General features: G+C 35.5%; 1 long non-coding RNA gene across 1 annotated transcript; it reads left to right on the top strand.

The window, feature by feature from the left end:
• The first annotated feature begins 10,082 nt into the window (after positions 1-10,082).
• LOC104227039 (uncharacterized) lies at positions 10,083-11,464 on the top strand. The gene is made up of 3 exons (XR_710985.2): positions 10,083-10,257; positions 10,384-10,460; positions 11,286-11,464. It is a non-coding gene; the product is annotated as an uncharacterized lncRNA (long non-coding RNA).
• The last annotated feature ends 282 nt before the right edge of the window (positions 11,465-11,746 follow it).

Below are 11,746 nucleotides of genomic sequence, written 5' to 3'. Positions count from 1 at the left end.
TACCTCTAATACTTCTACCTCCACCTCTAGCACCTCTACCTCTAACTCTAGCTGGCTGGGCGGGCGGTGGAACACTCGATGCCTTAACCATGGCACAGGAACCCTGATGTTGCGATTGAACACCCACTAATATCGGATAAGCCCTCCGGATATGACCATACTCACTGCACTCAAAGCATCCCCCTGAGTGTTGTGGCTGAAGAAACTAAGACTAACCCTAGCGGGCCGGCTGACCATGAGAATAGCTCTGAAGATGAGGTGCTCTGATAGGAGCTGGCTGTCCTGAAGGAGGTACATAAGAACCACGCCCACCTAAAGCACCCATGAGAAGCCTGTAGTGCTGAATGAAATGGCCTGGAAGGATGGCCTCTACCAAAATAATCCCTGCCTCCAGACGAGGCGCCACTAAACCTGCCAGAATGATGGGGCCTCTTGTCAGACCCCTGACCACTACCCTATGATAGAACCATCTCAACTCTCCTGGCCACATTAGCCGCATCCTGAAAAGAAATCTTGCTCCCCGTCTCCTTAGCCATCTGTAATCGAATAGGCTGAATGAGTCCCTCAATGAACCCTCTCACCATCTCTCTCTCTCTCTCTCTCTCGATGGGAAGTATAAGAAGAGCATGACGGGCCAAGTCAATAAATCTGGTCTCGTACTGAGTGACGGTCATAGAACCCTGGTGGAGACGCTCAAACTGCCTCCAATAATTTTCCTTTTGAGTGACCAGAAGAAACTTCTCCAAAAATAGTTGAGAAAACTGATCCCAAGTCAAAGCAGGTGACCCAGTTGGTCTAGCCAAACAATAATCCCTCTACCAAGTCTTGGCGGATCCTGACAAACGAAAAAAGTCGACCCCATTGGCCTCCATTATCCCCATGTTCCATAGAACCTCATGACAGCTATCCAATTAATCCTGGGGATACTCAGAAAATGTACCGCCAAAAGTGGTAGTAAAAAGCATGGTGAACCTGTCCAACCTCCATAAGACATCAGCAGACATAGCTGGCCCCTCATCGGTCTGTGCCACAACACCCAGCTAAACTACTCCAACTGGCTGAACTGCTGGAGTCTGATACTGGGGAGCCATCTGCTCCAGTGTATGGGTAGTAGGAGTTTGTGCTCCTCTCCTGGCCTAAGAGACGGCTGGTGCTACAGGAAGTAAGCATGCATGGGCGACACTCTCCATAAGGCCCACTAGACGGACCAAAGCATCATGGAGTACCGGGGTGGCAATGAACCCCTTTGGGACCTGAGCTGGCCCTGCTGCAATGGTCTGGGCTGGAACCTCATCATCAAACTCTACCTGAGGCTCCGCCGCTGGTGCTGCTGCTCTGGGCTGAGCTCTGCCCCTGCCTCGTCCCCTGCCCCTCGTGGGAGCTGCTGCTGGGGGCTCGAGCTACTAATCAGCGGATGAAGAAGCGCGTGTTCTCGCCATCTGCGAAAGAACATAGTAGAAGTTCAATTAGCATTGAGAAACCAAATTGCACGATAGAGAAGAATAGATGTGAAGTCATTCCTAAACTTCGTACCCTTTGGGGATAAGCACAAATGTCTCCGTACCGATCCCTCAGACTCTACTAAGCGTGTCCATGAATTGTGAGACCTAAGCAACCTAGAGCTTTGATACCAACTTGTTACGACTCGGATTTTCCACCCTCGAGAGTCGTGATGGCGTCGACTCGTGAAAGCTAGGCAAGCCGAGTGTTGCAGATTTTATTACCATTTTTCCTTAACCTTTTAACAATTTCAAATTAACATGTGATCAACAACGGAATAATAATAATAATAATAATAATAATAATAATAATAATAATAATAATAGAAATGCGAAAGACGAAATCTAATAATTTAACTAAATACTAGTACGAAAATCCAAAATGCAACTCTACCCAAAACTGGTGTCATAATGTCACGGACCATCTATGAATACTACAAATAAGGTCTAAACAAAGAAAATACATACTTGTCTCTGAAATAAGTAGGAACAGAAAGAAAGTAGGATAGAAGGGGATGTCAAGGCCTGCGAACGTCTGCAGGACTACCTCGGGTCTCCACTGGACTGAAGGCAGCAGCCTCTCTATGGTCTAAAAGCTCCAGCACCGGGATCTGCAGACAATGCAGAATGTAGTATCAGCACAACCTACCCCATGTTCTGGTAAGTGTCGAGCCTAACCTCGGTGAAGTAGTGACGAGGCTAGGACAAGACTACCAAATAAACCTGTGCAGTTAAAGCATATACGGCAAATACTGATAACAAAAACTAGTAGTTAAAGATGAAAAGGAGAAACATGTTGTGGGAAATATCAAGTATTAACAGAATTTCAGTAAAGAAGCATAAGGAACACCATGATTTCGTATCAACAAGAATAAGGAAAATAGTAACGAATCAATATTCACTTTTTTTCTTTCTTGTTGCGGCGTGCAACTCGATCCCAATTATATAATATTGTTGTGGCATGCAACCCGATCCAAATCATATAATGATGTTGCGGCATGCAACCCGACCCCACCTGTCCTCCCTTATTACTCCTTGTTGTAGCGTGCAACCCGATCCCATATAATATTATTGTGGCATGCAACCTGATCCCCATATACAAATCAACACCAATCACAAAAGAATCCCGGTAAGCGAACAATAGTATAACAACATCCCGGCAAGCGAAAAAATATCATAGGAAATAACATCCCGGCAAGAGAAACAATATCATAAACAATTACATCCCAGCAACGGAATCAACAATATATCTCATCTCGTTTCCACAATCATTTCACAACCTAAGTCTTTACTTGAGCCAATGCTCCACAATGGTCAATTTCCAAGAATACTTTCATAAGCCTTGTTCAACATTTAAAATCATCATATTAAGCATGGATAATACATAACGGAGTCACAACAACCATAGTATAAGACTCACAGGCAAGCTTTACACCAACGTATAGATACTCGTCACCACAACTATATGTCGTACTCAACACTTAACACATAGTAGATAAGACCACAACTCTTATTCCCTCAAGCTAAGGTTAGACCAAACACTTACCTCAATGCCACGAACACAACCAAGCCTCAACTATCGCTTTACCTCTTGTTTTCACTTCCAATTCGCTTGTATCTAGTCACAATTTACTTAACGATATCAATAAATGCTAAATAAACCAATTCTAATGCATGAAAAATAGGTTTTCTAATGATTTTTCCAAAAGTCAAAAATCGACCCCGAGTCCGCTTGGTTAAAACCCGAGGTTCGAACCAAAACCCGATCATCCATTCACCCACGAACTCAAATATATAATTTATTTTGAAATCCGACCTCAAATCGAGGTCTAAATCCCCAAAATTTGAAAATCCTAAGTTCTACCCAAAATCACCCAATTTCCCATGAAAAACCCTTGATTTTGAAATGAAATCATGTAAAAAGATGGATTAGATTGAAAGAAATAAGTTAGAAATGACTTACTAATGATTTGGAAGAGTTTGTGCCTTAGAAAAATCGCCCAAAGAAGTTTTAGGGTTTGAAAACTTGTAAAAATGAAGAAGAATCTCGTCTGAAATCCCACTTATCAGGTGTAGATGTCGCAATCGCGACCAGGGGTTCTCAATTGAGAACCCTTCAAAAGTCTGCTACCTTCGCATTTGCGACTCCTAAGGATTCCTGCCATCTTCGCAATTGCGAAGGGAATGTCGCATTTGCGACTACTGGGATTTTCTGAGGGTTTCGCATTTGCGAAGAAATGCTCGCAAATGCGAGCAATGCTGGCCAGGGCTTGCTTCGCAATTGCGATCAGCCCCTCGCAATTCCCAAGCTATCAAACTTCACAATTGCGATCCTTGATCTCGCAATTGCGAGATCAGAGGCCAACACCAGACCTGCAATCCAACAACAATTTTGCTAAGTCCAAATACACTCTGCGGCGTATCCAAAACTCACCCGAGCCCTCGGGGCTCCAAACCAAACATGCACGCAAGTCCGAAAATATCATACGGACTTGCTCGTGCGATCAAATCATCAAAATAACATCAACAACTATGAATTAAACCTCAAATTCATGAAATCACTCAAGAACATTGAAATTCCTATTTTCTCAACTATAGGTCCGTTTTATGCCAAATGAACTCCAATTCTTACCAAATTCCACAGATTCAACCAATTTATTATTTTAAACTTGTACCGGGCTCCGGAACCAAGATATGGTCCCGATACCATCAAGAAAATGGATCATTTCACTTCTAAAAGCCTTTATATTTTCTAGCAAACAATTTTCTTTAAAAAAAAACTTTTCTATACGCCCAAGTCCCATATTTTACTACGGATCCTACGGGACCGTCCGATCACGGGTCTGGGTCCATTTACCAAGAATGTTGGCCAAATTTAACTTTAATCAATTTTAAAGGCCAATTTCATTATTTTTCTTAAAGTTTACATAAAAGCTTTCCGAAAACACGCTCAGACTGTGCACGCAAATCAAGGTAAGACAAAAAAAAGTTTTTAAGGCCTCGGAACACAGAATTTACTTCAGAAGCATTAGAGGAATTTTTTTAAAAGATGTGTGATGACTATATCTAGTTGTGGCATAAGATCCATATTATCCACTTGAAAAATGAATAACTAATATATAACTAATGGGTTTAACTTTTATATTTGCAAAGATTTAAATTGGGGATTCCTCATGTTTGGGCGATTAGGAATTCTCTCAAAAATAATCATATTCAAGAAGTTATGAATAATATGGATATACATACTATTCGTCGATTAATCTTTTTTTATCACTATTAAATATGAATCGGATCGGATAATTTATCCTTTTTTATATTATTCATTTTCGACTCGTCTATATTTGACCCGACTGCCCGTTTGCTCCCCGACTACAGCAGTGGGGCCATAATTTACCATACATGAATAGCTAGAAAATTGGATGTTGTATAAAGGCAATACCGTAAATAGAAAGTGGGTGATACAACAAATTCAAACAGGAAATAGAGAGAGTAAAAATATTAAGAGGAAACAAGAGAGCTCGGAAGTGTAAATTCTTTTTCAAAGTTTTGTAACTAGGTTTGTGCTTAAGGTCATATGCCTGGCTAAGTAGAGAAAGTCGAGGTGTATGATGCTTTGTAGGTTTAATATTTTTTTGTTTGTCTGTAGTAATATTTCACATTATTACAAAAACAACTATTATTGACATGTAATTTTTACATAGATATGCTTAATACTAAATTCATCACTTTTATAGAGATTTTTTCTTAATTACTTATCCTATACATAATTACTACTTAGTTGTATATATAATAATGTATTATACTCTATCTCCCCCCTTTTCTCTTCATTTTCTTTCTCATGCCTCTCTTCATTACCAATTAAAATTGGCAGCAATTTTATTTTATTATAAAACAATTTTCATTGAACTTAACTTCCTAATCAAGTCAATGTGATCTTTTGTATGAATCAGATCCTTATCTTTTGCAATAACGAACTTGGCATATTCGAACTTAACTTCGGTGAAACTATTAAGTAATCACAATTCCCCTACTTAAAAAAAATAATTGCCAGAAACTATTACAAAACTGTAAATCCTATTAAAAGCTTCATTGACGTACGGTCACTAAAAAACTTTGAAGTTTTGAATTCGAAAATTGAATTTCGCAAAATTGTTATTTGTTTGAATATGGTGTTATTGCAAATAATTAAGAATATCTTTTAGAGTTTATATCTTAATTTTGAGGGAGTGGTTTGATGAAAATTAAAGTTTTCTTGGTTGGATTTTCAGATTGAATCTCAAAAAGAAGAAAAACAATAATATATAAATAAGTTGTATGTATTATGTATGTCGGCTGTATATTATTTGTATTTTCAATGTATCACTAGACATACAATGACATACACACCACATACAAAATACATGTAATAATATAATTGTATGCAAGTTGTATGTACGTAAATTTTATGTAACAACGTATTTGTGTTCAAATTACATTGAACCTACTTGGGTGAGGGAAATATGCATAGATGGCAATGGGGCGGGGCGGTTGGGGGGCGTGTTCTGTCTCAACCCGCAAAGGCTTCAACCCGCCCCGCCTGGCCCCGTCCCGCATAACAAAATTTTATGTTTTCAACCCGCTCCGCCCCGCACCGCATAGTACAAAATTTTCTTTTTTTTTTAATTATTAATTTTAATGAGTATTTTTTCCCAAACATTTTTTTGTTAACTTGTACTAACAGAGCTAGTTGTTGTTTTTTATTTTAGGGCTTTTAAAATCAAGAATCAAAAGCATTATTAGAAAGAAAGCAAACCCAGAAAATTGAAGAAGTAAAACGTTTTGGTATTATGTCTACTGATCATTTTTAAATCTTCTTAGGATTAGTTTCTGGACAAATATGTATTCAATAAAGTGAATTGGTCTTATAGTAATAATGATGATCTAAATGCATAACTGATTTGATAATGCAAACAAAATATAGCAAATTTTTTGTAATATATCAATTTAAGATGACGGAATAAACACCGGATATAATATGGTAAAGCCTAAAGGAATTAATAAGGAAGATTGATCAAAATTGCATGCTTAGCGGAAGAATTTTATAATAAGATTCTAGGAAAGATAAAATTATTCCAAAACCTGCAATAGCCCCGCAACCGCATTCATTTGTGTAAAAAATCTCAACCCGCACCGCCCCCGTCCATCCACTCCGCCCCGCACCCACACCGTCCCATTGTCATCCCTAGAAATATGAACACAAACGTAATCCTAAGCTGAGCTAAACTTTATTAGATCAAGAAATTTTAAACTCCAGAACTTATTTACCCATTGATTTAGAGTATGAAAATTTAAAGAAGAGTTATCCGCAATTAAACTAATAGCCCGTTTGGCCAAGTTTCTAAAATCAACTTATTTTGAAAGTATTTTTCTCAAAAGTACTTTTTTTAAAAGTGTTTTTGGTGAGAAACAATTTGTGTTTGGCTAATTAATTTGAAAAATATTTTTGAGCAGTAATTAATGTTTGGCCGAGCTTTTGAAAATTGCTTCTAAGTGTATTTTTCTCAAAAATATTTCTCAGAAAAACGATTTTGAAGAGAAGCTGCTTCTCCAAAACTAGTTCTGTTTCTCCTCAAAATCACTTTTTTTACTTTCATAAGCTTGGTCAAATACCTCAATATTTGGCTAAAAATGTTTTTGGCAAAAAAAGAAAGAAAAAAATTTGGCCAAATTAACAACAAGAAGTCAACAACAACAAACCCTGGGTCGATATGTTTCAGCCACAACATTTTGCTCGATATTAGCGATCCGAATAAAAGTGCAACAAAGCTAGAATGGCAGTGAAGGTGATAAGGGAGCCCAGAATATGAATACCCCAGTGGAGTCTTCTTTAAAATACCTGCTCCAGCTTCAGATTTGGCTCTTTACTCGAAGCTTTTCGAATCAAAATCTCATAAAGAACGGGAATCAATTACTCCGTTTGTTATTTCGTAGGCCTTTGACTATGGCCGGACATAATTTGGTAAATATCGAATTATCATATCGAAATCGAAAATTTTAATATTTTAATATTTGATATGACATTTGGTTTAAGTTTTTTTAAAAAAATTGATATTACGTATGATATTTGGTATTTACAAAAATAATAACAAAATACTGATAACACACTGAAATATATAATAACTTATATAATATACATATTATTGATTATAACATACTAAGTTACATAATAATTTTCTTTAGTATGTATGTTGAGGCTGGCACTAAAAATCATGTACTTCTTTAGGAAAATGGAGGAACAAGGTAGTTTGCAGATTTTGACTCTTATTCTCTAGGATGCCAAGCATCTTAACGTAACACTTATTTTGATAACTTAATCTTATGTTATGATTTTATATCTGTGAGTACTTTAATTAAGAATATTACATTCTATGACTTTATGCACTAGTTAATATTGATATCGAATAAACCAAAGTTACCGTACCGAATAAGCAGAAATTGAAAGAAGAAAAGTCGAACATACCGAATATAATTAGGTACGGTATTGATATAGCATTTTAAGAAATCGAGTACCAAACCGAAATATCTAAATATCGTACCGTACCGACCAACAAACACTCCTTTGTTTCACCATAAAAATGGTGGTTTTTAAGGAAAAATAAAATATTTGGAGTTAAGTTCAAAAATGATGTTTGAAATTTAAAATTATATTTGAACATGCATTTCACTTGAAAAATATTGTAATTCTGTGAGTGAAGAATTTTTTTCAAAAAAACTTATTTTGTTTTGACAAATTCATTTTCGAAAAATTTAAAAACTTATAAATTTTTATGGATAAATACGTTATTGAAAAAAAAAATTAAGAAAAAAAAATCTATGGACAAACGGTCCTTCATGTGGTTAACTTTGTTTTCAACACCTCACAAAAACATTACTCTGCGTTTTTTTTAAATTGTTATAACTTTATCTTCCTAATTTACCTTTAATCAATTCAATTCACTTTGGCTGGATCCACTTGATATATAAGTTTATTTTTTATGAGGAGAAAATATGTGAAATTTCATTATTATTCATTTAAATGGATAATTTTTTTGCATTTATTTAACTTACATGTCAAAAAAATCTTTAATTTTCTAAAGTCCTTATTCAATCAAATACTTTCGTAGAAATTGCTAAAATAATTCTCCTCTTTTTATACAGTACAATTTTGATTAGAAAGAAATTTCATTGAATCCTATTCCCTCCACTTAGGATCATCATTGAGCTGTCGCTATTTTCTTGCAAATAGGGACCTAAATGAAGTTTGCATAGAAATGTAATGATAAGCTCTTCTTTTAATTGCAAGCGTTTCTATTTTGTCTTTGGAATTCGGAGCTCATTATTGCTTTCCCACATCCCGCAATTTAATGACCCAGAGAGAATTGTGGGTCATTATGTATTGCACCTAAATCTAATTAAAGAGAAAATATACCTCGTCTATACATAGGCGGACCTACATGGTCACTAGAGGGGTCATCGGAACCCGTTAACTTCGGCAAAAATTATATATATATATATACTTGTATATATATCAAGGGCCCTCTAAATAATTTTGATGTGCCCCTTCAAACACAAAATTGTTGGGCTGATTTAACATGCGTCATTTGCTCCTCCCTCTCAAGACGACCTGGGTTCCAGATCCAGCAGCAATGCATGCTTTTTTTCATTTTATTTTTTTTTCTCTTTGAATTCAAGGTAGTTTAGTATTCTGTATTTAGAGCTTAGTTTGATTTTCTCTCTCTCTTTTTTTTAATCTTTTCTGAGTTCAAAAATATTTTAGCACTAGTACATTTAGTGAATTTAGTTTAGCTTTGCTCCCTTTAAATCTCTCTCTCAAAAGCCTCAACCCAAGCTTCTCTCCACGATTAGTTCTTTAGAGCGTCTATATAAAATAGTCAAAAACGTTTTTGAGAAACGTCTTTCTAGAATTTGAAAAAGGTAACAGAGAGAGACATAAAAAGATTAAAGAAAATTGGAGAGGAATAAAATATTCCATTAGCAAGAAGCCAATTTATATTCTTTATCATGATAACTAAGTTTATAAGCATCATCATTTTCTTGACTTGTATTAAAATAAGTAATTCAACAAAATTCCCCCCAAAAAGGGCGATAGAAAAACTTCAAAATGCTTGTGCCTTCAAAAATCACTTCGGCAAAGTAGCATACCTCCGTCGATTTAACGATGGCGATTGAGACTCTGCTTGAACTACTTAACGAATATTTAATCTTGATTTTATTTGAGTAAGTTTTTGATATTTTAAAAGATATATTTGATCACTGACTCATAATCATTAAATTTTCAAGTAGTTAACACGCTAAATTTTATCGCTACTAGCTTATATATCTATGTTAAAGACAATGATATCCTTACTGTGCTCAAATCCTGGGTCCGCCTATGCGTCTGTAGCAAAGTGACATTAATTTCTGCTAATATATAAGTGACTAAGATGGACGAACACTGCACATAGAAGTGGTACAAAATGCTGATGTGGATTGTACTCCATTGAGTCAGAAAGACTCACATTTTCATTCACACGTGTATTCCACTCAGAAAGATTCACCCACTCTTTTTACGCAGTTATGCTACTTTCTCATCTCTCCTGAACATTCGTACATTTTCTTCTAATTTCTTCTGCATCTTTGTGGTCTTCCCTAAATTTCTCTCATACCTTTTCTATTTTGGGTATTTCTTCAAAGATTCTCCCTTTTGGCTAATTTTTTATCGCTTCGGTTCGAAGTTCTGGCAAGTTTTTTGTCTAATTAATCTTTTTTATTGCACTTGTTTGGTGGTAGATTTTGCTAGATTTACATATGTCAATAACTTTATCTAACCGGAACATGCATATCTTTTAATATTTATTCATTTCAGAGACTACGATTCTCTTTCTCCTTCAGTGCTTTCAAGCATCAAATTATTCGCTAGAAGATTAAGTTTTGACAATACGAGTAAGCACACTTCAGTACCGGTAGACATACTTTGATGGTGTTCTTTATGTGTAAATGTTATAGTTAGTGATAGTTTCTTTCATAATGTCTAATTTTAAATTATTTTTGCTTAAAAATTCCAGTTATCTAATCTTTTTCATTCATAATTACCTGACATGATGTAGATGACTCTAAGATGTTTGATGAAATGCCTGATAAAACATTAATGATTTTACTGGTAAATGAAACTTTTTAGGTCCCCGCATTTGAAATTGGACACCATAGAAGATATGCAGTTGATAAACTTCGAGAAGAATAAAATTTCACTGTTTGAATTCATCTCTACTGATATTACATTATTATAATCACAACTTGAAAAGAAATTATGTCTTGTGTTTCGATCAAAAAAAAATGCTAGGTATTGTGATTGTTTGGTCTTTACTGCTTTCTCGCCGAAAATTACTTATTACATTCCCGCCACTAAATATGTTATATGCACATTTTCATGTTCAATATATTTTTTGTGAAAAATATTTGTATTATTTTGTGAAAAAAGTAATAAAACAAAGGTCACTGAGGAATTAAGATGTCGTATACAATATGCTGAATTCTTCTGCATCAACAGTTGATGTTCTCTGATAGAATTTAATGAACAATCACCTCTTAAATTCATGAGTTCTCATATAGAATAGCGTAAAGAAATTGGATGCCAAGCTTTTGCATCTATAATTGACATTCTTTGATAGAATTTAAGCAAAACGATAATCTTCTCTTACATTAATTAGTTTTCAAATAAAATAAACATGAGTACATATTTTTCAATAGTTATAACCATATTTGTTTTAGTGTCTTGCAGCATGGAAATCATAACTCTTGGGAATAAAAGGATAGGCATGAAAACAAGTGTCCTAGAGGAAAAGGAGACAACTTGTTATATGCTTTGATTTGCTGCTATGCTGCATTGCTAATGACTTGAAGGAAAGTTTCTACTCATGAATCAACCAGACTGATATTTAATTTTTCCGTATTTCATATGTGCTATTGAGTGAATCTCTTTTCTGATGAGGAGTTAAGACAAGTGATGTTAATGCTTGAAAAAGGTGGTCCGACATTAGTTCCACTTCTGATATTTTGTTTTTTTATAACTTTTTCAATTATGATTATGACATTGTGTAGTGGTTTAAAACCGTCCCAGAGTTGTTATGATATGCCAAACTAATTAGAGAAAGGAATAGTGCGAGGCCTGAGACTTATGTCTAGCAGTTTATTCAGGTATATAAAAGAGAGTTAACTACTGGTTGAAACTG

The sequence above is a fragment of the Nicotiana sylvestris genome, chromosome 7, assembly GCF_000393655.2.
Source record: "Nicotiana sylvestris chromosome 7, ASM39365v2, whole genome shotgun sequence".
In the NCBI taxonomy this organism is placed as follows: Eukaryota; Viridiplantae; Streptophyta; class Magnoliopsida; order Solanales; family Solanaceae; genus Nicotiana; species Nicotiana sylvestris.
The sequence above is the reverse complement of the archived record's forward strand: the minus strand, read 5'-3'. Positions and strand labels throughout refer to the sequence as shown.